This window comes from Pongo abelii, chromosome 23, assembly GCF_028885655.2.
Source record: "Pongo abelii isolate AG06213 chromosome 23, NHGRI_mPonAbe1-v2.0_pri, whole genome shotgun sequence".
In the NCBI taxonomy this organism is placed as follows: Eukaryota; Metazoa; Chordata; class Mammalia; order Primates; family Hominidae; genus Pongo; species Pongo abelii.
In genome coordinates, this window is record NC_085929.1 from 42,599,950 (window position 1) to 42,626,229 (window position 26,280).

The window sequence follows — 26,280 nt, forward strand, 5'->3', positions numbered from 1 at the left end:
TCTGTTACCGAGGCTGGAGTGCAGTGGCGCGGATTCTCCTGCCTCAGGCTCCCAAGTAGCTGGGATTATAGGCGTGCACCACCACATCCAGCAAATTTTTTTTTTTTTTTTTTTTTTTTTGTATTTTTAGTAGAGACAGGGTTTCACCATGTTAGCCACGATGGTCTCCATCTCCTGACCTTATGATCTGCCCGCCTCGGCCTCCCAAAGTGCTGGGATTATAGGCGTGAGCCATCTCACCCCACCTGACATTTTTAATGATGGTGCAAGAGCAATATTGAGTGGGGCCGGGTGTGGTGGCTCATACTTGTAATCCCAACACTTTGGGAGGCCAAGGTGGGTGGATCACTTGGGATTAGGAGTTTGAGACCAACCTGGCCAACATAGTGAAACCTTGTCTCTACTAAAAATACAAAAATTAGCCAGGTGTGGTGGCATATGCCTGTAATTTCAGCTACTCAGGAGGCTGAGGCAGGAGAATCACTTGAACCTGGGAGGTGGAGGTTTCAGAGAGCCGAGATCCCACCACTGCACAAGACTCTGTCTCGCAAACAAACCAACAAACAAAAAACCCACAAATTAACATGGTCAGAGGGATACACTAGTTGACTTCTTGGCCTAAACTTCCTACCTAGACATTTCAAGATTCTTTGACAGTCTCTGTTTTAGGCATCAAATGCGCACACTGTTGATGTGCAAAAAGCTTTCTGTTGTTTCAAATGAAATTGAGTTTTGGGCTGGGCTCGGTGGCTCACATCCCAGTACTTTGGGAGGCCAAGGCGGGTAGATCCCTTGAGGTCAGCAGTTCGAGACCAGCCTGGCCAATATGGCAAAACCCTGTCTCCATTAAAAATACAAAAATTAGCCGCGTGTGGTGGTGGGTGCCTGTAATCCCAGCTACTCGGGAGGCTGAGGCACAAGAATCGTTTGAGCCTGGGAGGCAGAGGTTGCAGTGAGCTGAGATTACGCCACTGAGATTGTGCCACTGCATTCCAGTCTGGGTGATAGAGTGAGACTCCATCTCAAAAAAAAAAAAAAAAGGGTGTTTTATCTAAGAAGAATATCCTCAATGAAACAGTAAAATTATCTTTTATTTCTTTTTTTTTTTGCTCTGTCACCCAGGCTGGAGTGCAGTGGTGCGATCTCGGCTCACTGCAAGCTCTGCTTCCCGGGTTCAGGCCATTCTCCTGCCTCAGCCTCCCAAGTAGCTGGGACTACAGGCGCCCGCCACCATGCCCGGCTAATTTTTTGTATTTTTTTTAGTAGAGATGGGGTTTCACCATGTTAGCCAGGATGGTCTCGATCTCCTGACCTCGTGATCCGCCCACCTCGGCCTCCCAAAGTGCTGGGATTACAGGCGTGAGCCACTGCACCCAGCCAAAAATTATCATTTTTATTAAGTCTTCACCCTTCGGCACATGACTTTCTAATATTCTGTGTGCTGGAATGGGAAGTATGTATGAAACAATTCTTTTGCATACCAAAGTACTGTGGTTATCTCTAGGAAAGGCACTTGTGTAATTGAGTTGCAGGTGAAACTAGCCATTTTTTATGGAATGTCATATTTTATTTGAGAGAACAACTGCCAAAGAAAAAAAATTATGGCTATTCAGAGTTTAGTATTTGGCAGATATTTTCTTAAAAATGAATGCAGTGATGTTTATAGCAGCACAATTTGCAATTGCAAAAATGTGGAACCAGTCCAAATGCCCACCAATCAACGAGTGAATAAAGAAACTGTGGAGTGTGTGTGTGTATATATATGTATACATATATGTGTGTATATACACATATGTGTGTATATATATGTGTGTATATACACATATGTGTGTATATATGTGTGTGTATACACATATGTGTGTATATATGTGTGTGTATACACATATGTGTGTATACACACGTGTGTGTGTATACACACGTGTGTGTGTATGTGTGTATACACACGTGTGTGTATATGTACACATATGTGTGTATATGTACACATATGTGTGTGTGTATATGTACACATATGTGTGTGTATATGTACACATATGTGTGTGTATATGTACACATATGTGTGTGTATATATGTACACATATGTGTGTGTATATATGTGTATATGTATACACACACACACACATATATGATGGGATATCACTCAGCCATAATAAGAAATGAATTAATGGCATTCACAGTAACCTGGATGAGATTGGGGACTATTATTCTTTTTTTTTTGAGATGGATTCTTGCTGTGTTGCCCAGGCTGGAGTGCAGTGGCATGATCTTTTTCACTGTGTTAGCCAGGATGGTCTCAATCTGCTGACCTCGTGATCCTCCCATCTTGGCCTCCCAAAGTGCTGGGACTACAGGCGTGAGCCACCGTGCCCAGCTGGAGACTATCATTCTAAGTGAAGTAACTCAGGAATGGAAAACCAAACATCGTATAGTCTCACTCATAAATGGGAGCTAAGCTAGGAGGATGCAAAGGCATAAGAATGATACAATGGAGTCTGAAGACTCAAGGGGTAAGGGTGGGAAGGGGGTGAGGAATAAAAGACTACAAATTGGATTTAGTGTATACCGTTTGGGTGATAGGTGCACCAAAATCTCACAAATCACCACTAAAGAACTTATTCATGTAACCAAATACACCTGTTCCCTCCGAAACCTATGGAAATAAATGTTTTTAAAAAAAGTTATTTGGGAAAGATTAAAAAACTCGTAACTACTGAAAAAAAAATGAATGCAGTGAGATGGTCACTTCAAGGAAAGCAACTGACAGTATTTTTTGTCAATGATAACACTTGAGCTTCTGAGCAAAAACTTAAATGTTGGAAATTTTACACCATGGCTTTGACAGAGTCCCAGTACTAAAATAATTTTCTGATAAAATCAGTGGTAATATCACTGGTAACATTAACTAATGAGATTTTTCAACTAATGAGATTTCTCAACATTCAACAGTGTAATGAAATATATCATTGTTAGGAAGCTGTGCTTAAGTTAGTGAATCAATATCTTCCACAGGATCAATGCTTGATACTGTCAAATCATACATGGATGAAATATCTATTAAAAATGCAAGATAGCACGCCTGTAATCCCAGCACTTTGAGAGGCTGAGGTGGGTGGATCACGAGGTAAGGAGATCGAGACCATCCTGGCTAACACGGTGAAACCCCGTCTCTACTAAAAATACAAAAAATTAGCCGGGCTAGGTGGTGGGCGCCTGTAGTCTCAGCTAATCGGGAGGCTGAGGCAGGAGAATGGTGTGAACCTGGGAGGCGGAGCTTGCAGTGAGCCGAGATCGCACCACTGCACTCCAGCCTGGGCGACAGAGCGAGACTCCATCTCAAAAAAAAAAAAAAAAAAAGCAAGCTAGATCAATGGATTTCAATGTAAGAGAGTAAGAAAAGTCTATGTATATTGAAGCTGTATCTCACATTGCAACTAACCTTTAAGGAAATATCACTTGAACTATCACAAGTTGAGTTTTGGCGTAATATTAAAGAAGACAATTATCTGAAAGGCCATAAAAATAGCCCTCATTTTCCCCCAAGTACATATTTATGTGAAGGCCAATCTTCTCATAAACTTCAACCAAAACAATGAATTGCAACAGATTGACTGCAGAAGCAAAGATGAGAATTGAGATGTTTTCTATTTAAGCCAAACAACAAAAAGACTTGCAAAGCTGTAAAACAATGCCATGTTGCTCACTAATTATTTTTGTCTCGGAAGATTTAGCTATTTTTTGCAAAAATATTTACATGTAATGAGTTTACTATTTTATTTTATTTATTTATTTATTTTGAGATGGAGTCTCGCTCTGTTGCCCAGGCTAGAATGCAGTGGCGCAATCTCTGCTCACTGCAACCTTCACCTCCCGGGTTCAAGAAATTCTCCTGCTTCAGCCTCCCAAGTAGCTGGAACTACAGGTGCCCGCCACCATGCCTGACTAATTTTTGTATTTTTAGTAGAGACAAAGTTTCACCCTGTTGGCCAGGTTGGTCTTGAACTCCTGACCTCAAGTGATCCACCAGTCTTGGGCTCCCAAAGTACTGGGATTGCAGGCATGAATCACTATGCCTGGCCTATTTTTAAATAAATAAATAAATATTTTGAAATATTCTCACTTTTAATTTCTAATCTGGTAAATGTTGATAGATATAACCTACATGAACAAAAGCTCTTTGGGGTCGTCAATAACTTTTCTTTTTTTTTTTTTTTTGAGATGGAGTTTCACTCTTATTGCCCAGGCTGGAGTGCAATGGCGTGATCTTGGTTCACTGCAACCTCCATCTCCCAGGTTCAAGTGATTCTCCTGCCTCAGCCTCCCATGTTGCTGGGATTACAGGCATGTACCACCACGCCTGGCTAATTTTGCATTTTTTAAGTAGAGACAGGGTTTCACCATGTTGGTCAGGCTGGTCTCGAACTCCTGACCTCAAGTGATCCACCTGCCTCAGCCTCCCAAAGTGCTGGGATTACAGGCAAGAGCCACCGCGCCCGGCTCTGCATTAACTTTTATAACTGCAAAGGGGTCCTGAGACCAAAAAGTTTGAAAACCATTGCTAAAATGAGCTACAATGAAAGAAAAGTCAGTGTCAGATTTGAACAAGAGGAGAGATTTTATTCTAGAAAGATCCTTCTAAAGGTAGTGTGGAAGCAAGGCCAGAGTGGAACCAGGTTGCAAGCAGGTGCCCCAGTCAGGGAGTGAGACATAAGAATGGAAGGGAACTGGATGCAGTGGCTCATGCCTATAATCCCAACACTTCGGGAGGACGAGGAAGGATGATTGCTTGAGCTCAGAGAAGTTCAAGACCAGCCTGGGCATCATGGCAAAATCCCATCTCTACAAAAATTACAAAAATTAGCCTGACATGGTGGCATACGCCTGTAGTCCAAGCTAATCGGGAGGCTGAGCTGGGAGGATCGCTTAAGCCTGGGAGGTTGAGGCTGCAGTGAGCCAAAATCACGCCACTGTACTCCAGCCTGGGTGACAGAGCAAGATCTTGTCTCCAGAAAAAAGAAAAAGAAAAAAAAAAAAAAAAAGAAAAGGCAATGGGAATGGGAATGGGAATGGGAGAGGAGAGTATTTTTTCAAGGAACATTCTTTGTCATTGCAAGAAATGACAGGACATGTTGGCTATCTGCCCACATTTACCCCATAGCTCCTCCCCATAGCAGTATCACTTTCAGCTAAATTCCTTATAGTCTTGGCTGTCCTCTGTAATGGGCTTCAAGCTTAATGTGTCCCAGAATGGATTCTTGATTTCTCTCAATCTAAACTTATTCTTAGAGTCTTCCTCATCTTACAAATAAATACATATATAGCAACTCCATTCTTCCAGTTGCTTAGGCCAAAAACAATGAAGGCATTAAATCCAGCAGCAAATCCTGTTAGCCCCATCTTTTTTTTTTTTCTTTCTTTCTTTCTTTTTTGAGACTGAGTCTCGCTCTGTTGCTCAGGCTGGAGTGCAATGGCATGATCTCAGCTCAGTGCAACTCTGCCTCTCTGGTTCAAGCAATTCTCCTGCCTCAGCCTCCTGGGTAGCTGGGACTACAGGCATGTGCCACCACACCTGGCTAATTTTTGTGTTTTTATTAGAGATGGGGTTTTGCCATATTGGCCAGGCTGCTCTCGAACTTCTGAACTCAAGGGATCCACCAACCTCGGCCTTTCAAAGTGCTGGGATTAAAGGCGTGAGCCACCATGCCTGGCCACCTCCATCTTTAAAATGTTTCCATAATCCAACCACTTCTCACCATCCTTGACTACATCTCTGACCTCATCTACCGCCCTCTCCCTTGCTCCCTCTCCTCCAGTCATGCTGTCCTTGACTATGCTAAGCACACTCCTACCTCAGGGCCATTGCACTGGCTGTTCCCCCTGCCTGAATTGCTCTTCCCTCCAGATATCAACACTGATTACTCTCCTACTTGCTTCAGATCTTTGCTCAACTGTCTCCTTATCAGAGAGGGCTTCCCTGAATCCATGTACGCATTTCCTATTTGCATCTCTATTTATCCTGCTTTACTCTTCTGGTTAGCCCTCATCACTACCTGATGTGTTACGGATTTATTTTCACTTGTTTGTATATTTTATGTTCCCCTCCAGTAGCATGTAAGCTCTGTAAGAATAGAGATGCTTAGTTTGTATTCCTCAATACCTAGAATGATCCCTAGCCCAGAGCAGATACTCAACATTTATTTTGGACCAATGGATGAATAATTTGACATTTACATGTTTTTGTTTGAAAAAAGTTGAATACCACTAATCTTTGGACAAGATGATGGGAGCCTGACATAATTCCTGATGGCACCTGATACAATAGTTAACACGTACTGCCTTAGGTGTTTTTTAGGTATTCTCTTATTCTTTCTCTTTCCAGCAACCTAGGACGCAGATGCCATTATCCCCATTTTACAGAAGAGGAAATTGAGGCAAAGAGAGATTATATAACTTGCCCAAGATCACACACTAGTTAGCGTCAGAGCAAGAGTTTGCACCAAAGCAGCTTGACCCTATAGTCCACATTCTCTCTGTCTCTTTTTTTTTTTTTTTTTTGGAGATGGAGTTTTGCTCTTGTCGCCCAGGCTGGAGTGCAATGGCTTGATCTTGGCTCACTACAACCTCCATCTCCCATGTTCAAGCGATTCTCCTGCCTCAGCCTCCCGAGTAGCTGGGATTACAGGCGTGTGCCACCACATCTGGCTAATTTTTGTACTATTAGTAGAGACGGGGTTTCGCCATGTTAGCCAGGCTGGTCTCAAACTCCTCAGGTGATCTACCTGCCTCGGCCTCCCAAACTGCTGGGATTACAGGTGTGAGCCACCGCACCTGGCCTAGTCCACATTCTTAACCACTCTGCCATGATACTTGGATCTGGAAGTACCTTAAATATCTAGTATAAAGGAGTTGGACTGTGATCTCTAAGATGCTTCCAGTTCTATGGGTCTGTGAGTTTGGGATTGTACTACTTAGAATATTCATTGATTACTTGACTAATTATTTACCTAATTCATTTATTCAACACATATTTATTAGCTATTCACTACATGCTAAGCTCTGTGCTAGGCACTTCCCATATATTTTCTTTAATCCTGAGAAGTAGGAATTATGATGCTCATCTTATAGATGAGGAATCTGAGGCTTATAGAACTTAAGAATTTATCCAGGGTCCAGTTATTAGCAGGAACAAGATTCGAGTCCCGGTCTCAGGTCTGCTTGTTTCCAAAACTCAAGCTCCTTCCCTGACCCTCGCCTGCTTCTCTTCCAGCTTTCAGGGAGCCTTTGGGGCCCTACGTGCGTGAAGTTCCAATGAACCCACGGAGAAGCCTGTAGGGGCAGGGGACAGGGGGTGCCTCTTCACCTCTGAGGCAGTATTTCAGAGTCTGAGAGCACCAGTTTGGTCCAGAAACCCTGGCTGGGACGTTAGTAAAGGGGCAAGAATTCACAAACGCTCACGAGGTGTCACTTTTTGTCCTGATCCTCCCCTTTCCCTCCAGCCTGCTGTGGCCAGCGTCAACCACTGCGACATATAACATGCCACATCAGCAGACAGGCCGGGCTGGGATTCCAGATAATTTGACAGCAGGGGCCTGTCACCATCGGACTGCTTTCCAATCAGGCAGCACTGAGGCTAATTAAAGCTCCCTCTGGGGCATCAGGGAGAAGGGAGGAGACAGGCACGACCAAATCTAAAGACATACTCGTCCGGGAATCAAGCGAGGGAGGCGGAGGTAGAAGCCTGGCTCGGAGGAGCTCACAGCGGGTCCTGCAGGCAGAACGCGGTCACGTGACTGATGTCCCTCCGGTTGGCAGCGCAAATGGAGTCACAGCCCTAGCAATACCCCGGATTGCAAACTCTCGAGGTCTCCGCCCATTTCACGGCAGGAAATCAGTGTTTTCCAAGAACGCCCAGTGGCGCGGACACGGGCCTGAGTCCCGCCGCCCACTGCTCTCGAGCGGCCGGAGCAGCGGCTCCGTGGCGCCCCCTGGAGGCCGCCCCTGCTGGCGCCGTCCCCCGGGTGTCAATAGGCCGTGGCGCGCCTCCCTCTCGGTTGAGAGCTGTGGGAGCCCAGGACGTGCCTATTAAAGGTATCTTTTGAAGTGAGAGGGACAAGAAAACTCCTTCCCTTTATGTGACTCTCTGTTCCCCAGCAAAGCTGCCAGGGTCCCCAACAATCGTAGTTTCTCCTTCACAGGAGGTTCCCCTGACGTCCTCTAGAGGGCGCGCGCGCACGGCCAGGGCGATTTCGGGGTCCGCAGCCCACGTGCTGCGCGGTCTCTTCTCCAGGCCACCCCGCTTGTCTAGCTATGCGCAGGGGGCAGGGAAAGATCTCCCTGTAAGATCTCCCTTACATGTGGACATCTGAGAGCAGAGATCTCAATGACCCCGGAAGACCCCTACACCCGGAGTGGAGCGGGAGCAGGATGAGAGAATATTGACTGAGCCCTGCCAGCCACTGTTCTAAGCACTTTTTCCCTGTTCCTGCCGATTTGTTCCTCACAACAACCATTGGAAGTGGAGACTATGATTATCCCCGTTGCACAGTAAGGAAACTGAGGCAAAGGGAGGTTAGGTAACTTGGCGATGTCTCCCGGCTAGGGATAGCAGAATGGGACAGAAACGCAGGCCACCTGGCCTGGCGCGGTGGCTCACGCCTTTAATCCCAGCACTCAGGGAGGCCGAGGCGGGCGGGTTACCTGGGGTCAGGAGTTCGAGACCAGCCTGCCAACATGGTGAAACCCTATCTCTACTAAAAATACAAAAATTAGTCGTGGTGGGCACCTGTAATCCCAGCTACTCAGGAGGCTGAAGCAGAAGAATCGCTTGAACCCAGGAGGCAGAGGTGGCAGTGAGCCGAGATCACCCCACTGCACTTCAGCCTGGGTGGCAGAACGAGACTCTGTCTCAAAAAAAAGAAAGGCAGGCCACCCGGTGGTGGTCCCTGTGCTCCTCCCCACCCCCGCACTGTACTGGGCGATGAGGAGGCGGCTGGCCCTGGAGGTGGGGGTATGGAGTGGGGCACATCAGAGATTTCAAATTGACCAAGGTCTGTTTTGTGTCAGTTTGTCAGTTTTATGTGTCAGCTTGGCTAAACTATGGTCTCCTGTTATTTGATCAAACACTAATCTATTTTTTCTTTTAGTTTAAAAAAAAATAATTAAATGAACAAACCCTGGCTAATGTATTTTTTTGTAGAGACAGGGTTTTGCCACGTTGCCCAGGCTGGCCTCTGACCCTTGGGCTCAAGTGATCTGCCACCATGCCTAGCTAGCCTCAAACACTAATCTAGATGTTGCTTGAAGGCATTTTGTAGATGTGATTTGTCTATAATTAGTTTACTTCAAGTAAGGGAGATTATCCCAGATAATCTGGGTGAGTCTGAAAGACTTTATGGGTAGAACTGAGGTGCCCTTGAAGAGGAAGAAATTCTGCCAGCCAATAGCAATTTCAGCTTGTGCTGAAGAGTTCCATCCTTCCTAACAACCAGCCCTACAAATTTCGGACTTGCCTAGCCAGCCCTGTGCGTATAAACTAATTCCTTGCAATAATCACACCTACACCCTCACCCCACCCCCCTCCCCAAATATATGTATATATGGAGAGAGAGGGAGAGAGAATATAAAATCATACATATATCATATATCTCCTATTGGTTCTGTGTCTTTAATTTCTCTAGTTGACCCCTGACTGATGCAATGACCCAAGAGCAGGCAGATGCCCAGGGGGCGTTTATGACACCTCTCCTAGGACTTGGCTCAATCCGAGTCCCTTGTGAGTCCCTCAACGGCCATCTGCAACCCTAAGGAGAGTAGCAAAATCCCAGATTGACTGAGATTACATTTCCATCATCAACAGCAATGGAGAATCAATAAAGAAATTTAGTTCAGATATTGAAAAATGAAGATGGCTGGACGCGGTGGCTCACACCTGTAATCCCAGCACTTTGGGAGGCCGAGGCGGGTGGATCACCTGAGGTCGGGAGTTTGAGACCGGCCTGGCCAACATGGTGAAAACTCATCTCTACTAAAAATACAAAAATTAGTTGTGGTGGGTGCCTGTAATCCCAGCTACTCGGGAGGCTGAGGCAGGAGAATCGTTTGAACCCATTAGGCAGAGGTGGCAGTGAGCCGAGATCACCCCATTGCACTTCAGCCTGGGTGACAGAACAAGACTCTGTCTCAAGGAAAAAAAAAAAAAAGAAGAAAGTCACAGTTTTTGCTCTATCAAGTTTATGTGCTAAGATTCATACCTCATTTTAACAGCCTACATCTACTTCTGCGTGCACCAGAAGGACAGAGGCACAATAACACTGACCACACCATAGGAATAGCAGCAATAGTTGCTACAAAACATTTGCAAATAATCAGATAATATATCTGATTAGGTCCTTGTATCCATAATACATAAAAAGCTCTTACTGCAACAACAAGTAGAAAAAAGATCAATTTAAAAATGGGCAAAGGCAGGCTGGGCACAGTGGCTCACACCTGTCATCCCAGCACTTAGGGAGTCTGAGGCAGGTACATCACCTGAGGTCAGGAGTTTGAGACCAGCCTGGCCAACATGGCGAAACTCCGTCTCTATAAAAATACAAAATTGAGCCAGGCTTGGTGGTGGGAGCCTGTAATCTCAGCTACTTGGGAACTAAGGCAGGAGAATCGCTTGAACCCAGGAGATGGAGGTTGCAGTGAGCTGAGATCTCGCCAATGCACTCCAGCCTGGGTGACACGAGTGAGACTCCGTCTCAAAATAAAATAAAATAAAATGGCAAAGGACTTGAATATCCAAAGAAGATAAACAAACAGCCAATAAGCAAACAATACCTTCAAGCACAAAAGATGCTCAACATAATTAGTCATCAAGGAAAAGGCAAATCAGAACCACAGGGGACTCACTTCACATCCACTAGGATGGCTATAGTCCTTACAGTAAGAGAATACCAGCGGGCAGGTATTGTGCTTTACTTGTATTATGTAACTTAATCCTCACGGTAGCCTCGTGAAGGAGGGATGGCTATAAGTTCATTTACAAAAGAGGAACTGAGGCCTGGAAAGGTGAAATGATTGCCCCAGTGTTCCATGGCTGGTCAGTGGGTGTCAGAATTTAAGACCTGGGCTGTCTGATTCCAAAGCTGTGCTATATAGCTTTAATGACTGTGCTATACTGGTCTCTAGCAAAATTATTGAAAATTTCCCTCTCAGATCCACCATTTACCTTTATTGCTCCCAGGGACCCTCACATGTGCTCCTTAGCTACCAAAAACAGACTTCTTCTTTCTCCTGGTATTTGTCCCATGTCCTTTGGTCAGCCCAGAACTCACTAGGAGGCTCCCAGATGCTGTGTCTGTGTTTCTTCTCCAGACTGACGGCGCTGTTTGTGTCACTGCCTCAGGGCCACGTCACTGCTGCTGCCCCACTGGACTCCCCCGGTCCTAGCCACCAGCCACTCCCCTCCTTTCTCCTGGCTAGCAAGGTTTACTGACTACCATAGAGGTGGAAAATGCCAGACGCTCAGTTTCCCAGGTTCCCTTTACAGTTACAGGTGGCCATGTGACCGTGTTCTGGTCAATGTCATATAAGGAGAGTCTTCTGAGAAATATTTTCTCTCCTGGCCAGAATAAAGACAGAGAGAGGGTGAGGTAGATGGAAAGAGTGGGAAGCTGGGCGCAGTGGCTCACACCTGTAATCCCAACACTTTGGGAGGCCGAGGCGGGTGGATGACCTGAGGTCAGGAGTTCGAGACCAGCCTGCCCACATGATGAAACCCTGTCTCTACTAAAAATACAAAAATTAGCTGGGTGTGGTGGTGCGGGCCTGTAATCCCAGCTATTTGGGAGGCTGAGGCACGTGAATCACTTGAACCCAGGAGGCGGAGATTGCAGTGTGCCGATCATGCCACTGCACTCCAGCCTGGGCAACAGAGTGAGACTCCACCTTGAAAAAAAAAATACACACACACACACAAAAACAAAAACAAAAACAAAAACAAACAAACAAAAAAAACCGTGGGAGAGAGGGTAAGAGTGAGGGAGGCAGCAAGAAAGCTAGAGTGAGGAATGTTAACTTTTCTTGCTGTTCTAGCTTTGGAGAAGAACTTTTCTTCCTGGCTTTGGAGACAATTGTATAAGAAAGTAATGGCGGCAGAGGGCAGTGACTCACGCCTGTAATCCCAGCACTTTGGGAGGCCGAGGTGGGCGGATCACGAGGTCAGGAGATCAAGAGCATCCTGGCTAACATGGTGAAACCCCGTCTCTACTAAAAATACAAAAAAATTCAGCCGGGCGTGGTGGTGGGTGCCTGTAGTCCCAGTTACTCGGGAGGCTGAGGTGGGAGAATGGTGTGAATCCGGGAGGTGGAGGTTGCAGTGAGCTGACATCGCACCACTGCACTCCAGCCTGGGTGACAGAGCGAGACTCTGTCTCAGAAAAAAAGAAAAAAAAAAAAAAGAATGTAATGGCTTGGCTGGGCATGGTGGCTCACGCCTGTATTTCCAGAACTTTGGGAGGCCAAGGCAGGCGGATCACTTGAGGTCAGGAGTTCACAACCAGCCTGGTCAACATGACAAAACCCTGTTCCTACTAAAAATACAAAAATTAGCTGGGTGTGGTGGCGGCACTTGTAGTCCTAGCTACTCAGGAGGCTGAGGAAGGAGAATCGCTTGAGCCTGGGAGGCAGAGGTTGCAGTGAACTGAGATGACGCCACTTCACTCCAGCCTGGATGACAGAGTGAGACTCTGTCTCAAAAAAATAAAAAAAGAACGTGATGGCTGGAACTGTGGCAGCCATATTGCAACTATGAGGTGACAAGTCTGAAGATGAAAGGTATCATACTCTGGATGGCAGAATGAAAGGACAGAAGAACATGGGTTCTTGATGATTAGTAGAGCAGCTAAGGCTTAGCACTGGAACTGCCTACTTCCAGCTTTCTTGTTAAATGAGGTAACTATTTTTATTGTTTAAACAGCTTAGCAATTTGACAGTCTGTTACTTGTACCTGAAAGCATCTTTATTTTATTATCATTATTTTTTGAGAGAGAGTCTCACTCTATCACCCAGGCTGGAGTGCAGTGGCAAGATGGCTCACTGCAACCTCCATCTCCTGGGTTTCAAACGATTCTGGTGCCTCAGCCTCCAACGTAGCTGGAATTACAGGTATGTGCCACCACACCCAGCTAATTTTTGTAATTTTAGTAGAGATGGGGTTTTGCCATGTTGGCCAGGCTAGTCTCAAACTCCCGGCCTCAAGTGATTCATCTACCTTGGCCTCCCAAAGTGCTGGAATTACAGATGTGAGTCACTGCGCCGGCCTTTTAAAATTTTTTTCTTTCTAGAGACAGGGTCTTGCTCTGTGGCCCAGGCATGACCATAGCTCACTTCAGCCTCAAACTCCTGGGCTCAAGTGATCCTCCTGCCTCAGTCTCCCAAGTAGCTAGGACTATCTATGCACACCACCACAGCTGACTAATTTTTATTTTTTTATTTCTGTGGAGATGGGGGTCTTGCTATGTTGCTCAGGCTGGTCTGAAACTCCTGGCCTGAAGCAATCCTGCCTCTACCTCCCAAAGTGTTGGGATTACAGGCGTGGAGCCACCATGCCCAGCCATGAAAGCATTTTTGACTGATACCCTGCCACACTGGAACTGGAAAAAACACCTCCTCCCAAAGAAGTTTAAAACTGTTGGCCATGAAAAGAGCTGAGGCCCTATAGAAGAGTGGAAGAGTATGAGTTTGTGTTCCAGTCTTACCCTCCAGAACTTAATAGCCACCTGCCTTTGAACAAGAGCTTAACTTCTCTGAGCCTCCATTTACTCATCTGACCACTGCCAGGCACATTGACCTACATGTATAATAGGGATAATTTTTTTTTTTTTTTTTTTTTTTTTTTTTGAGAAAGAGTCTTGTTCTGTCGCCTGGGCTGGAGTGCAGACGCGTGATCTCGGCTCACTGCAACCTCTGACTCCTGGATTCAAGCAATTCTCGTGTCTCAGCCTCCCAAGTAGCTGGGATTACAGGTGTGCACCACTATGCCTGGATGATTTTTGTATTTTTAGTAGAGACAGGGTTTCACCACGTTAGCCAGGCTGGTCTCGAACTGCTGACCTCAGGGGATCCACCCACCTCATCATCCCAAAGTGCTGGGATTACAGGTGTGAGCCACTACATCTGGCCTATAAATCTGTTTTTAGAAGGAGGGTTTGGGGAATATTTTTTAAAATAAAAGCTTCTAGCAAGCCTCCTACACCATCCCAATCAATCTCTATGCTTTTTTTTTTGTTTTTTTTTTTAAACAAAAAAAAAGGAGGCCAGGTGCAGTGGCTCACACCTGTAATCCCAGCGTTTTGGGAGGCTGAAGCGGACAGATCACTTGACCCCAGGAGTTTGAGACCAGCCTGGGCAAAATGGTGCTACCCTGTCTCTACAACAAAAATACAAAAATTAGCTGGGTGTGGTGGTGCACACCTGTGGTCCCAGCTACTGGGGAGGCTAAGGTGGGTGGATCACCTGAGCCTGCGGAGGTCAAGGCTCCAGTAAGCTGTGATCACGTCACTGCACTTCAGCCTGGATGACAGAGTGAGATTCTGTTTAAGAAAAAAAAAAAAAAGTCAGGGGGAAAGAAAAATAAAGAAAACCAGAGGCCAGGGATGGTGGCTCATGCCTGTAATCCCAGCATTTTGGAAGGCTGAGGCAGGCAGATCACGAGTTCAGGAGATTGAGACCATCCTGGCCAACATGGTGAAACCCCATCTCTACTAAAAATACAAAAAAAGAGCCAAGCATGGTGGCAGGCGCCTGTAGTCCCAACTACTCGGGAGGCTGAGGCAGGAGAATCGCTTGAACCTGGGAGGCAGAGGTTGCAGTGAGCCCAGATCATGCCACTGCACTCCAGCCTGGGTGACAGAGCGAGACTCCGTCTCAGAAAAAAAAAAAGAAAATCAGAAGCCCTGCTGTCTGTCTGTACCCGAGCCCTTCCACCGGGAAAGCAAGTCTAGGTGTGAGATCTCACACTGTCTTTGTAGCCATCTAAAAACAATAATAATAACAAACTGGACAGTATACAATAATAAATAAATAAATAAAAATGGGCAGAGGACTTGAATATCCAAAGAAGATAAACAGTCCAGGCACAATGGCTCTTGCCTGTAATTTTAGTACTTTGGGAGGCCAAGGCAGGTGGATCACTTGAGGTCATGTGTTCAAGACCAGCCTGGCCAACATGGTGAGACCCCATCTCTACTAAAAATATAAAAATTAGCCGGGCGTGGTGGCATGCACCTGTAGTCCCAGCTACTCGGGAGGCTGAGGCAGGAGAATCACTTGAACCCAGGAGGTGAAGGTTGCAGTGAGCCAAGATCACGTCATTGCACTCCAGCCTGAGCGACAGAGCAAGACTCTGTCTCAAAAAACAAACAAACAAACAAACAGAAAAACAAAAACAAAGAAGATAAACAAATGGCCAACAGGCACATGAAAAGATGCTCAATATACTTAGTCATTAAGGAAATGCAAATCAAAACCACAATGAGATATCACTTCCCATCCACTAGGATGACTATAATCCAAAAACCAGAAAATAACCAGTACTGGTGAGATGTGGAGAAATTGAAACCCTTGCATATTACTGGATGGAATGATAAATGGGAGTTACTATGGAAAACAGTAACTGTTTTGGGCCTGGTGCAATGGCTCATGCCAGTAATCCTAGCACTTTGGGAGGCCGAGGTAGAAGGATCACTTGAGGTCAGACTGGGCAACATGATGAAACCCTGTCTGTACCAAAAAAAAAAAGTATATATATATATATATATATATATATATATATATATATATATATGTAATATATATATACTTATATATATAATATATATATACTTATATATATATAATATATATATACTTATATATATAATATATATACTTATATATAATATATATACATATATAATATATAATATATTAATATTATATATTATATATGGATATATAATATATAATATATTAATATTATATATTATATATGGATATATAATATATAATATATTAATATTATATATTCTATTAATATATAATATATAATATATTAATATTATATATTCTATTAATATATAATATTAATATATTAATATTATATATTAATATATAATATATAATATATAATATATAATATATTAATATAATATATAATATTAATATAATATATAATATATAATATATAATATATAATATAATATATAATATATTATATTAATATATAATATATTATATATTAATATAATATATTATATATTATATTATATATTATATATTATATATTATATATTATATTAATATTATATATTATATTAATATATAATATATTATATATTAATATTATATATTATATTAAATATATTATATATTATATATTATATATTATATTAATATTATATATTAATATTTAATATATTATATATAATATATTATATATATTATATATAATATATTATATATTATATATTATATATAATATATTATATATATTATATATATTATTTATATATATTATATATATATTATTTATATATATTATATATATATTATTTATATATATATTTTATATATATTATTTATATATATATTTTATATATATATTATTTATATATATATTTTATATATATAATTTATATATATATTTTATATATATATATATATATATAAGCTGAGTGTGGTGGCATGTGCCTGTAGTCCCAGTTACTCAGGAGGCTGAGGTGGGAGAATTACTTGAGCCCAGGGGGTTAAGTCTGCAGTGAGCCATGATCATATCACTGCATTCTAGCCCGAGCAACAGAGAGAGAGCCTGTCTCAAAAAATAAATTAATTAAATTAAAAAATAAAAGAATGGGCCGGGTGTGGTGGCTCACACCTGCAATCCTGGCACTCTGGGAGGCCGAGGTGGGTGGATCACCTGAGGTCAGGAGTTCGAGACCAGCCTGGCCAACATGGTGAAACCCCGTCTCTACTAAAAATACAAAACATTAGCCGGGCGTTGTGGCAGGTGCCTGTAATCCCAGCTACTTGAGAAGCTCAGGCAGGAGAATCACTTGAACCCGGGAGGCAGAGGTTGCAGTGAGCTGAAATCACACTATTGCACTCCAGCCTGGGCAAGAAGAGTGAAACCCCGTCTCAAAAAAAAAAAAAAAAAAAGAAAGAAAAAAGGAATGATACAGGCTACAATGTGGATGAACTCTGAAAACATGCTCAGTGAAAGAAGCCAGACACAAAATGTCACATATTAAATGATTGCGTTTATATGTAATATCCAGAATAGGTAAATCTATATAGAGAGAATGCAGATTAGTGGTTGTTAGGGACTCAGGAGAGTGGGGAGTGACTGCTCAATGGATATGGGGTCTATTTTGGGGGTGATGAAAACGTTTTGAAACTGGATAGATATTACGGTTGCATAACATTGTGAATGAACAAAATGCCACTGAATAGCGCATTTTTTAAATTTATTTTGAAACAAGGTCTCTGGCGGGAGGTGGAGAATGCTAAGATTTTTTCGATATCATTTTGTGTTAGAGTACAAATTGCACTCTGCCATCCAGCCAGAAGTGCAGTGGCGCAATCTCAGCCCACTGCAACCTCCACTCCCCTGGTTCAAGTGCTCCTCCTGCTTCAGCCTCCTGAGTAGCTGGGACTACAGGTGTGTGCCACCACGCCTGGCTAATTTTTGTATTTTTAGTAGAGATGGGATCTCACCATTTTGGCCAGGCTGGTTTCGAACTCCTGGCCTCAAACGATCCACCCACCTCGGCCTCCCAAAGTGCTGGGATTACAGACATGGGCCACTGTGCCTTGTCTGAACAGTACATTTTGAAATGGCTAATTTTATGTTTGTGAAATTTGTCTCAATAAAAATAGAAACATACATAATGAGAGGTCATTCATGTACATCCAGTCATATTGCTTTTTTATCTGATTTAGTGTTGTCTTCATGTCATCACCCTCTCCCTAGGAACTTGGTACAAGATCCTGGGCCTGGAGCTAGGGTAGAAGGCGATTTGACAGCATCGCCCAGGGCTGCCTCCAGTTCCCCCCGCCCCTCCGATCCCCCAGCAAGTGAGGAAAACTGCTCCTCCAGGAGAGCTCTTCCACCTGGTACCTGCCGAGGAGAATTACTGTGTTCATTAATCAGGGCTCTTTGTGGCAAGGAACAGAAGTACCTACTGGCTGATTAAGCAGAAAAGGATGTTAGCTCACAGAATTTTGTTTTTTTTTGAAACAGGATCTCACTCTGTCTTCCAGGCTGGAGTGCAATGGTGCGAGCAGGGCCAAGTAATTCTCCCACCTCAGCCTCCCCAGAAGCTGGGACTAGAGGCGTGCACCACATACCTGGCTAATTTTTTTTATTTTCAGTAGAGATGGGATCTTGCCGTGTTGTCCAGCCTGGTCTCAACCTCCCGGGCTCAAGTGATCCTCCTGCCTTGGCCTCCCAATGCGCTGAGATTACAGGGTGAACCATTGTGCCCAGCTCACAGAATTTTTGAGGGGCTGGAGGACCTGGCTGTAGGCGAAGCTCCCAGGATCAATGCCCCCCAGATAGCCACAGAAACAGCTGTTAAGCAAAATGCTACCACTGCTGCTGCTCCTGTGGGACATTTCTGCACCCAGGATTTCACCCTAAAGCTGAGCATCCTGCCGCCACTCCACCACACAGAGCCTCCTTCTTGAGTTCACACTTCCTTTTCCTCGTTTCAGTGGGACTTGCCTGCTTGATGGGTCCGGATCACATGCCAGTGCCTGAGCTGCAAGGAAGCCTGGGAAGCCAACATTTCTGGATTTCACCATGGGGAGATGGGGCTCGTAGGGCTGGACATTTCTCAAATATAGGAAGGGGTTGAAAATATGGTGGGTGATATGGTTCGGCTGTGTCCCCACCCAAATCTCATCTTGAATTCTCACGTATTGAGAGAGGGACCTGGTGGGAGGTAATTGAATCATGAGGGCAAGTCTTTCCCATGCTGTTCTCGTGATCGTGAATAAGTCTCATGAGATCTGCCAGTTTTATAAAGAGGAGTTCCCCTGCACAAGCTCTCTCTCTCTTTGCCTGCTGCTATCCACGTAAAATGTGACTTGCGCCTCCTTGCCTTCTGCCATGATTGTGAGGCCTCCTCAGCCCTGTGGAACTGTAAGTCCATCAAACCTCTTTGTTTTTTTGGTAAATTGCCCAGTCTCAGGTATGTCTTATTTATTTATGTATGTATTTGTTTGTTTATTTTTGAGACACAGTCTCATTCTGTCACCAGGCTGGAGTGCAGTGGCATGATCTTGGCTCGCTTCAACCTCTACCTCCCAGGTTCAAACAATTCTCCTGCCTCAGCCTCCTGAGTAGCTGGGATTACAGGCACGTGCCACCACAGCTGGCTAATTTTTGCATTTTCAGTAGAGACCAGGGTTTCACCATGTTGGCCAGGCTGGTCTTGAACTCCTGATCTCAAGTGATCCACCCACCTCAGGCTCCCAATCAGGTATGTCTTTATCAGCAGTGTGAAAACAGACTAGTACAGTGGGTGTACAGAAAATACATGATAGAGAGACAGCATTTATTATTCCTCACTTGTTGGAAGGACCCTACGCAACCCTAGCTCATTTGACAATGTCCCTCTCATTATATACCCTGGGCCTTTTGCATATAGAGACAGCCCTGGTTTTTGACTGTCCAGAACCTTTATATCTGCTTCTCCCCAAAACAGAGAGGCCTCATACATCTGTCAGTAATAAAGCCCACCCTCTCGTATTTACGAGGTAGATAAGTAATTGAGACTGAAATGCCACTGTATTCCATTTCCCTGACCACAGTGATTGATTCAGAGGGAAGCCTATGACAAAAACAGTGCCAGTCAGAATGTTCCCTGGCATTGATATAATGACGCTGGGGAAAGAGCAACTCTCTTTTGCCCTGGGGTTGTTAAACTGGGAGGAAGAAACTATTTGCAGTGGGAGAAAATTAGGTCAGCCTAGAGTGAAGCAGAGATGAGAGATGGTGAGACAGCCAGGAAAATATGGTTTCATCTTTTGGATCAAGCTAAGCCTGAAGTCATTACATCTCTCGTTTTTAATTACACGAGCCAATAAGTTCCTTTCTAAAGCTTCAGTGAGTTGGAGTTGGATTTCTCTCACAACCGAGTATTCGTGATCAACCACCCTCTCCCTAATGGGAAATTTACTATGAGGCACTTTTCTTTCCACTGTCTCATTTGATAGTAGATTTGAAAGTTAGGAGGGAGAGGCTAGGCGCGGTGGCTCATGCCTGTAATCCCAGCATTTGGGGAGGCTGAGGCAGGCAGATCATGAAGTCAGGAGTTAGAGATCAGCCTGGCCAACGTAGTGAAACCCCATCTCTACTAAAAGTACAAAAAATTAGCTGGTCGTGGTGGTGGGCACCTGTAATTCCAGCTACTCAGGAGGCTGAGGCAGGAAAATTGCTTGAACCCAGGAGGTGGAGGTTGCAGTGAGCTGAGATCGCATCATTGCACTCCAGCTTGGGTGATAGGAGTGAGACTCCATCTCAAAAAAAAAAAAAAAAAGAAGTTAGGAGGCAGCATTAACAATAAAAGAACTATGACTGGACACAGTGGCTCATGCCTGTAATCCCAGCACTTTGGGAGGCCAAGGTGGGTGGATCACTTGAGGTCAGGAGTTCGAGACCAGCCTGGCCAACATGGTGAAACCCTGTCTCTACTAAAAATACAAAAATTATCCGGGTGTGGTGGTGCGTTCCTGTAATTCCAGCTACTTGGGAGGCTGAGGCACGAGAATCACTGCCAGGAGGTGGAGGTTGCAGTAAGCCAAGATCCAGCCAATGCACTTCAGCCTGGGTGACAGAGCAAGACTCAGTCTCAAAAAAACAAAACAAAAATAAGCATTATTATCCTTAGAGATAATAATTTCAGCTAAGAGAGATTAATTGACTAGCCCAAGGGCATACAGCTAGTTGTGGTCTGGCTTGAATTTCAACACAGTTCTGCCTGCCTTCAAATTTAGCACTTGTCCTAAAATTCTATAGTCAACTCTTATTTTCAGAAGTAATTTTACTCCTCATAATTTTCCCTAATTCTTTGGTCCTCCAAGGCCTTTCAAGCCAGTTCCCAGCTCCTGATAATAGTAAATACCTGAAATAGCTAGCTTATTATTCTCCTGTGGGTGTTTTAATTTTCAAAATGTGGAAAAACCAAGGCATGAAGCTTTGAAGGAGAAACTTCATCCACTGGCTGTGGACATGAGGAACTCAGAGTTCCTGGGATCTCAACCCCAGTACCTACACTTATGGGAAACCATCACCCTCTCAGGAAGGCTTCCCTTGTCTAGAAACTTTTTTTTGAGGAAATCCAAGAGTGTCTAAATGGTAGAGGATGCAGTATGAACAGGCCTTTGGAACTCTATCTGACTCGCAGGATCCCACAATTTTAGCACAGCCTCTTCCAAGCTGAACCTCTCACCAACTGCGTGAGGAACCGCGGGTTAGTTATTTGGAAGGAAAGGTGGTAGAGAAGGACCAGGGGAATTAATATTCATTGAACATATGACAACGATGGCAAATAGAGTTTCTCTGCGTCATGCATTGATAAGCACACAGAGTCAGCATCCATGTTCCATCGGTAATGTCTGCCCTCGGTGCGGGAGAGCATCCAAGCTCACCTGGTAATGTCTGCCCTGGGTGCAGGAGAGGACCTGGCAGGATGGTTGCCAGCTCTCCATCTTCTCTGGCTATGAGCCAGGCACTTTACACCATTAACCCCAAGTTCTCACAATAACCTCTGAGGTGGGAGTTTCTTGTCTTATTTTCTGGAGGAGGAAACTGAGGTTTAAAGAGCATGTTACTTTCCCCTTATAAAAGGTACTAGGTGGACAAGTCTTTAATTTAAAAAATAAATAAATAAGCAACATATCACCGCCACAAAAGCAGCAATATTGCTACAATTTACTGAGGGCTTTCTACATGCAAGACACTATTTTTTTGTTTTTTTTGAGACGGAGTCTCACTCTGTTGCCAGGCTGGAGTGCAGTGGCATGATCTTGGCTCACTGCTTCCCAGATTCAAGGGATTCTCCTGCCTCAGCCTCCCGAGTAGCTGGGATTACAGGCGTGTTCCACCATGCCCAACTACTTTTTGTATTTTTAGTAGAGATGGGGTTTCACCATGTTAGCTAGTATGGTCTCGATCTCTTGACCTCGTGATCCACCTGCCTTGGCCTCCCAAAGTGCTAGGATTACAGGCATGAGCCACTGTGCCCAGACTTTAAAAAAAATTTTTTATTTCACTTTAAGTTCTGGGATACATGTGCAGAATGTGCAGGTTTGTTACAGAGGTAAACACATGTGTCATGGTGGTTTGCTGCACCTATCAACCCGTCACCTAGGCATTAAGCCCTACACACATAGCTATTTTTCCTGATGCTCTGCCTCCCCTCGCCCCACTGACAGGCCACAGTGTGTATTGTTCCCTGCCCTGTGTCCATGTGTTTTCATTGTTCTGCTCCCACTTACGAGTGAGAACATGTGGTGTTTGGTTTTCTGTTCCTGTGTTAGTTTGCTGAGGATGATGGCTTCCAGGTTCCTTCATCCATGTCCCTGCAAAGGACACGATCTCATTCCTTTTTATGGCTTCATAGTATTCCATGGTGTATACGTACCACATTTTCTTTACCCAGTCTACCACTGATGGGCATTTAGGTTGATTTCATGTCTTTGCTATTGTGAATAGTGCTGCAATAAACATACGTGTGCATATATCTTTAAAATAGAATGATTTATATCCCTTTAGGTATATACCCAGTAATGAGATTGCTGGATCAGGTGGAATTTCTGGTTCTAGATCCTTGAGGAATCGCCACACTGTCTTCCACAATAGTTGAGAACTAATGTACATTCCCGCCAACAGTGTAAAAGCATTTCTATTTCTCCACAGCCTTGCCAGCATCTGTTTCTTGACTTTTTAATAATCACCATTCTCACTGGTGTGAGACGGTGTCTCATTGTGGTTTTGATTTGCATTTCTCTAATGATCGGTGATGTTCGGCTTTTTTTCTTTTCTTTCTTTCTTTTTTTTTTTTTAAATGGAGTCTTGCTCTTGTTACCCAGGCTGGAGTGCAATGGGGAGATTTCGGCTCACTGCAAACTCTGCCTCCTGGGTTCAAGTGATTCTCCTGCCTCAGTCTCCCGAATAGTTGGGATTACAGGTGCCTGCCACCGTGCCCAGCTAATTTTTTGTAGTTTTAGTAGAGACAGCATTTCGCCATGTTGACCAGGCTGGTCTCAAATTCCTGACCTCAGGTGATCCACCCGCCTCAGCCTCCCAAAATGCTGGGATTACAGGCATGAGCCACCGTGCCTGGCCCCACTTTTTTTCATGTTTCTTGGCCGCATAAATAAGACCCTGTATTAAGCCTGTTGTATGTATTATCTCCATTCATTTCCCAGAAGCTTGGTGAAGTAATTTACCATTTTACAGACCATGCGGAAACAGAAGAGCCAAGTGTCGTGTTCAATGTCACTGGTGCATCAGAAGCAGAGCTGGGGTGAAAGCCAGATGCAGCCGGCTCTAGGGCCTGGACTTCTGTTCCTTCCCACTGGTTTGTTTTCATCCTGAGTCATTGCTTAGTAGGGGAGGATTCTGAGAAAGCAATGAGGTAAACTATGGCAATACTGACTTACGCATTTCTCATAAATCCCTCTGCGAGGAACATGTCATGGGGCTCCACACATTGGGCTATGAAGAGCGGGGTTGGCCTGTCCCTTTGTGGCAGCGGCCCCTCTTAGGCCTCTTCAGCACTCCGTCCCTGAGGGGACCCGCCCATCCAGCCCTGGCCTTTCCTTCTCCTCTGGGTGAGTCAGAACTTTTTTTTATTTTATTTTATTTTTTATTTTTTATTTTTTTTTTTGAGATGGAGTCTTGCTCTGTCACCCAGGCTGGAATGCAGTGGCACTATCTCAGCTCACTGCAACCTCCACCTCCTGGGTTCAAGCAATTCTCCTGCCTCAGCCTCCCAAATAGCTGGGATTACAGGCACGTGCCACCATGCCCAGATAATTTTTTGTATTTTTAGTAGAGAAGGGGTTTCACCATGCTGGCCAGCCTGGTCTTGAACTCCTGACCTCAAGTGATCTGCCCACCTCGGCCTCCCAAAGTTCTGGGATTACAGGCGTGAGCCACTGCACCCACCCTGAGTCAGAAATTTGTACATGAGAAGGAAGTCTTGGGAGAAATCCACAGTTGTTTTGTATCCAGAACGTGAGGCAGCTTGGTGCTGTGATGAGAGTGTTCCTTGCCACTGCTCCCGGTTGAGTGACCTTGAGTCAATGTAGGTTTCTTTATCTGAAAAGTGAGAGGGATGGCCTAAGTGACTTCTAAGTGACTGAGCTGCTCTGAATGTGTGTGAGATGCCCGTGTCTGCGGACAGTCTCTGTAGTCTTTCTCAGACCTTGCTTCATTCTCATCCTCTTTCTCTCAGCTAATCAGCTGTTCCAGTATCTTACTATAAAATTTTTCTTTTTTTTTTTGAGAGAGAGAGAGTCTTGGTCTGTTGCTCAGGCTGGAGTGCAATGGTGCGATCTTGGCTCACGATAACATCCGCCTCCCAGGTCCAAGCGATTTGCCTGTCTCAGCCTCCCAAGTAGCTGGGATTACAGGCACCCGCCACCACGCCTGGCTAATTTTTGTGTTTTTAGTAGAGACAGGATTTTGCCATGTTGGTCAGGCTGGTCTTGAACCCTTGACCTCAGGTGATCTGCCCACATTGGCCTCCAAAAAAGCTGGGATTACAAGTGTGAGCCACCATGACCATCCTAAAAATTTTCTTTTCTTTTCTTTTCTTTTCTTTTTTTTGAGATGGAGTTTTGCTCTTGTCGCCCAGGCTGGAGTGCAATGGCGTGGTCTCAGCTCACTGCAGCCTCTGCATTTGGGTTCAAGCAATTCTCCCACCTTAGCCTCCCAAGTAGCTGGGACTACAGGCATGCACCACCACACCTAGCTAATTTTGTATTTTTAGTAGAGACGGTGTTTCTCCATGTTGGTCAGGCTGGCCTCAAACTCCCGACCTCAGGTGATCCGCCTGCCTCGGCCTCCCAAAGTGCTGGGATTACAGGCATGAGCCACTGATTCTGGCCAAAAATTTTCAAACAAGCAGCAAAGTTGAATGAATGTCCCAGGAAGCAGGCACATGCCCCCACTCCCGTCCAGCTAGATTCCATCTGGCTTTCTCTCAGCTTGTTGCCCTGGTGGTCACTAAGGCAGAAAGGCCCCAAACATATTTCCCCTTGAGGACATTGAGGGTGGAATTCAGTCAGAACGCACCTTCTCCCTCCCACAACTCACATCCCTCATGCATGCCCCATGCCCTAAATGCCTTTCTTTCTTTCTTTTTGTTTTTTAAACAGAGTCTCGCTCTGTCGCCCAGGCTGGAGTGTAGTGGCGCGATCTCAGCTCACTGCAACCTCCACCTCCCGGGTTCAAGCGATTCTCCTGCCTCAGCCTCCCGAATAGCTGGGATTTACAGACACGTGCCACCACACCCAGCTAATTTTTTGTATTTTTAGTAAAGACAGAGTTTCACCATGTTGGCCAGGTTGGTTTTGAATTCCTGACCTCAGGTGATCCACTCGCCTTGGCCTCCCAAAGTGCTGTGATTACAGGCGTGAGCCACCGCACCTGGCCGCCCTAACGTCTTTCTCTCTGTCTGTAGCCATCTCTCCAGCCATACACATGCCCATGCCCTGCTGTGGTGACCCTGGGCCAGACCCACGATGCCCTGATCACGAGATGTCAGGGGGAAGGTGGCTTGTTGGGGTTGGGTGGTCCAGGTCATTCAAGTATCTCAAGAGGCCACTCTGTAGCAGGCACCATTATTTGTGTAACATTTTTTCTCTCGGAGACACGCAAGTCATACCTGGTTGTTGTAGAAACTTTGAAAATTGTAGAAAAACCTAATGAACAATTGGAAATCATCCATGAGCACTGCCAAGACAGCAGTAGCTAGGATTTATTGAGTACTTACTATACATTGGATATTGTGCTTGTTACATGATTTCCCCAGCAACCACACTCAGTAGGTAGGTATTTATCATTATAATCTCCAATTTGGGCCGGGCTCGGTGGCTTACGCCTGTAATCCCAACACTTTGGGAGGCCGAGGTGGGTGGATCACCTGAGGTCAAGAGTTCGAGACCACCCTGACCAACATGGAGAAACCCCGTCTCTACTAAACATACAAAATTTGCCGGGCATGGTGGTGCATGCCTGTAATCCCA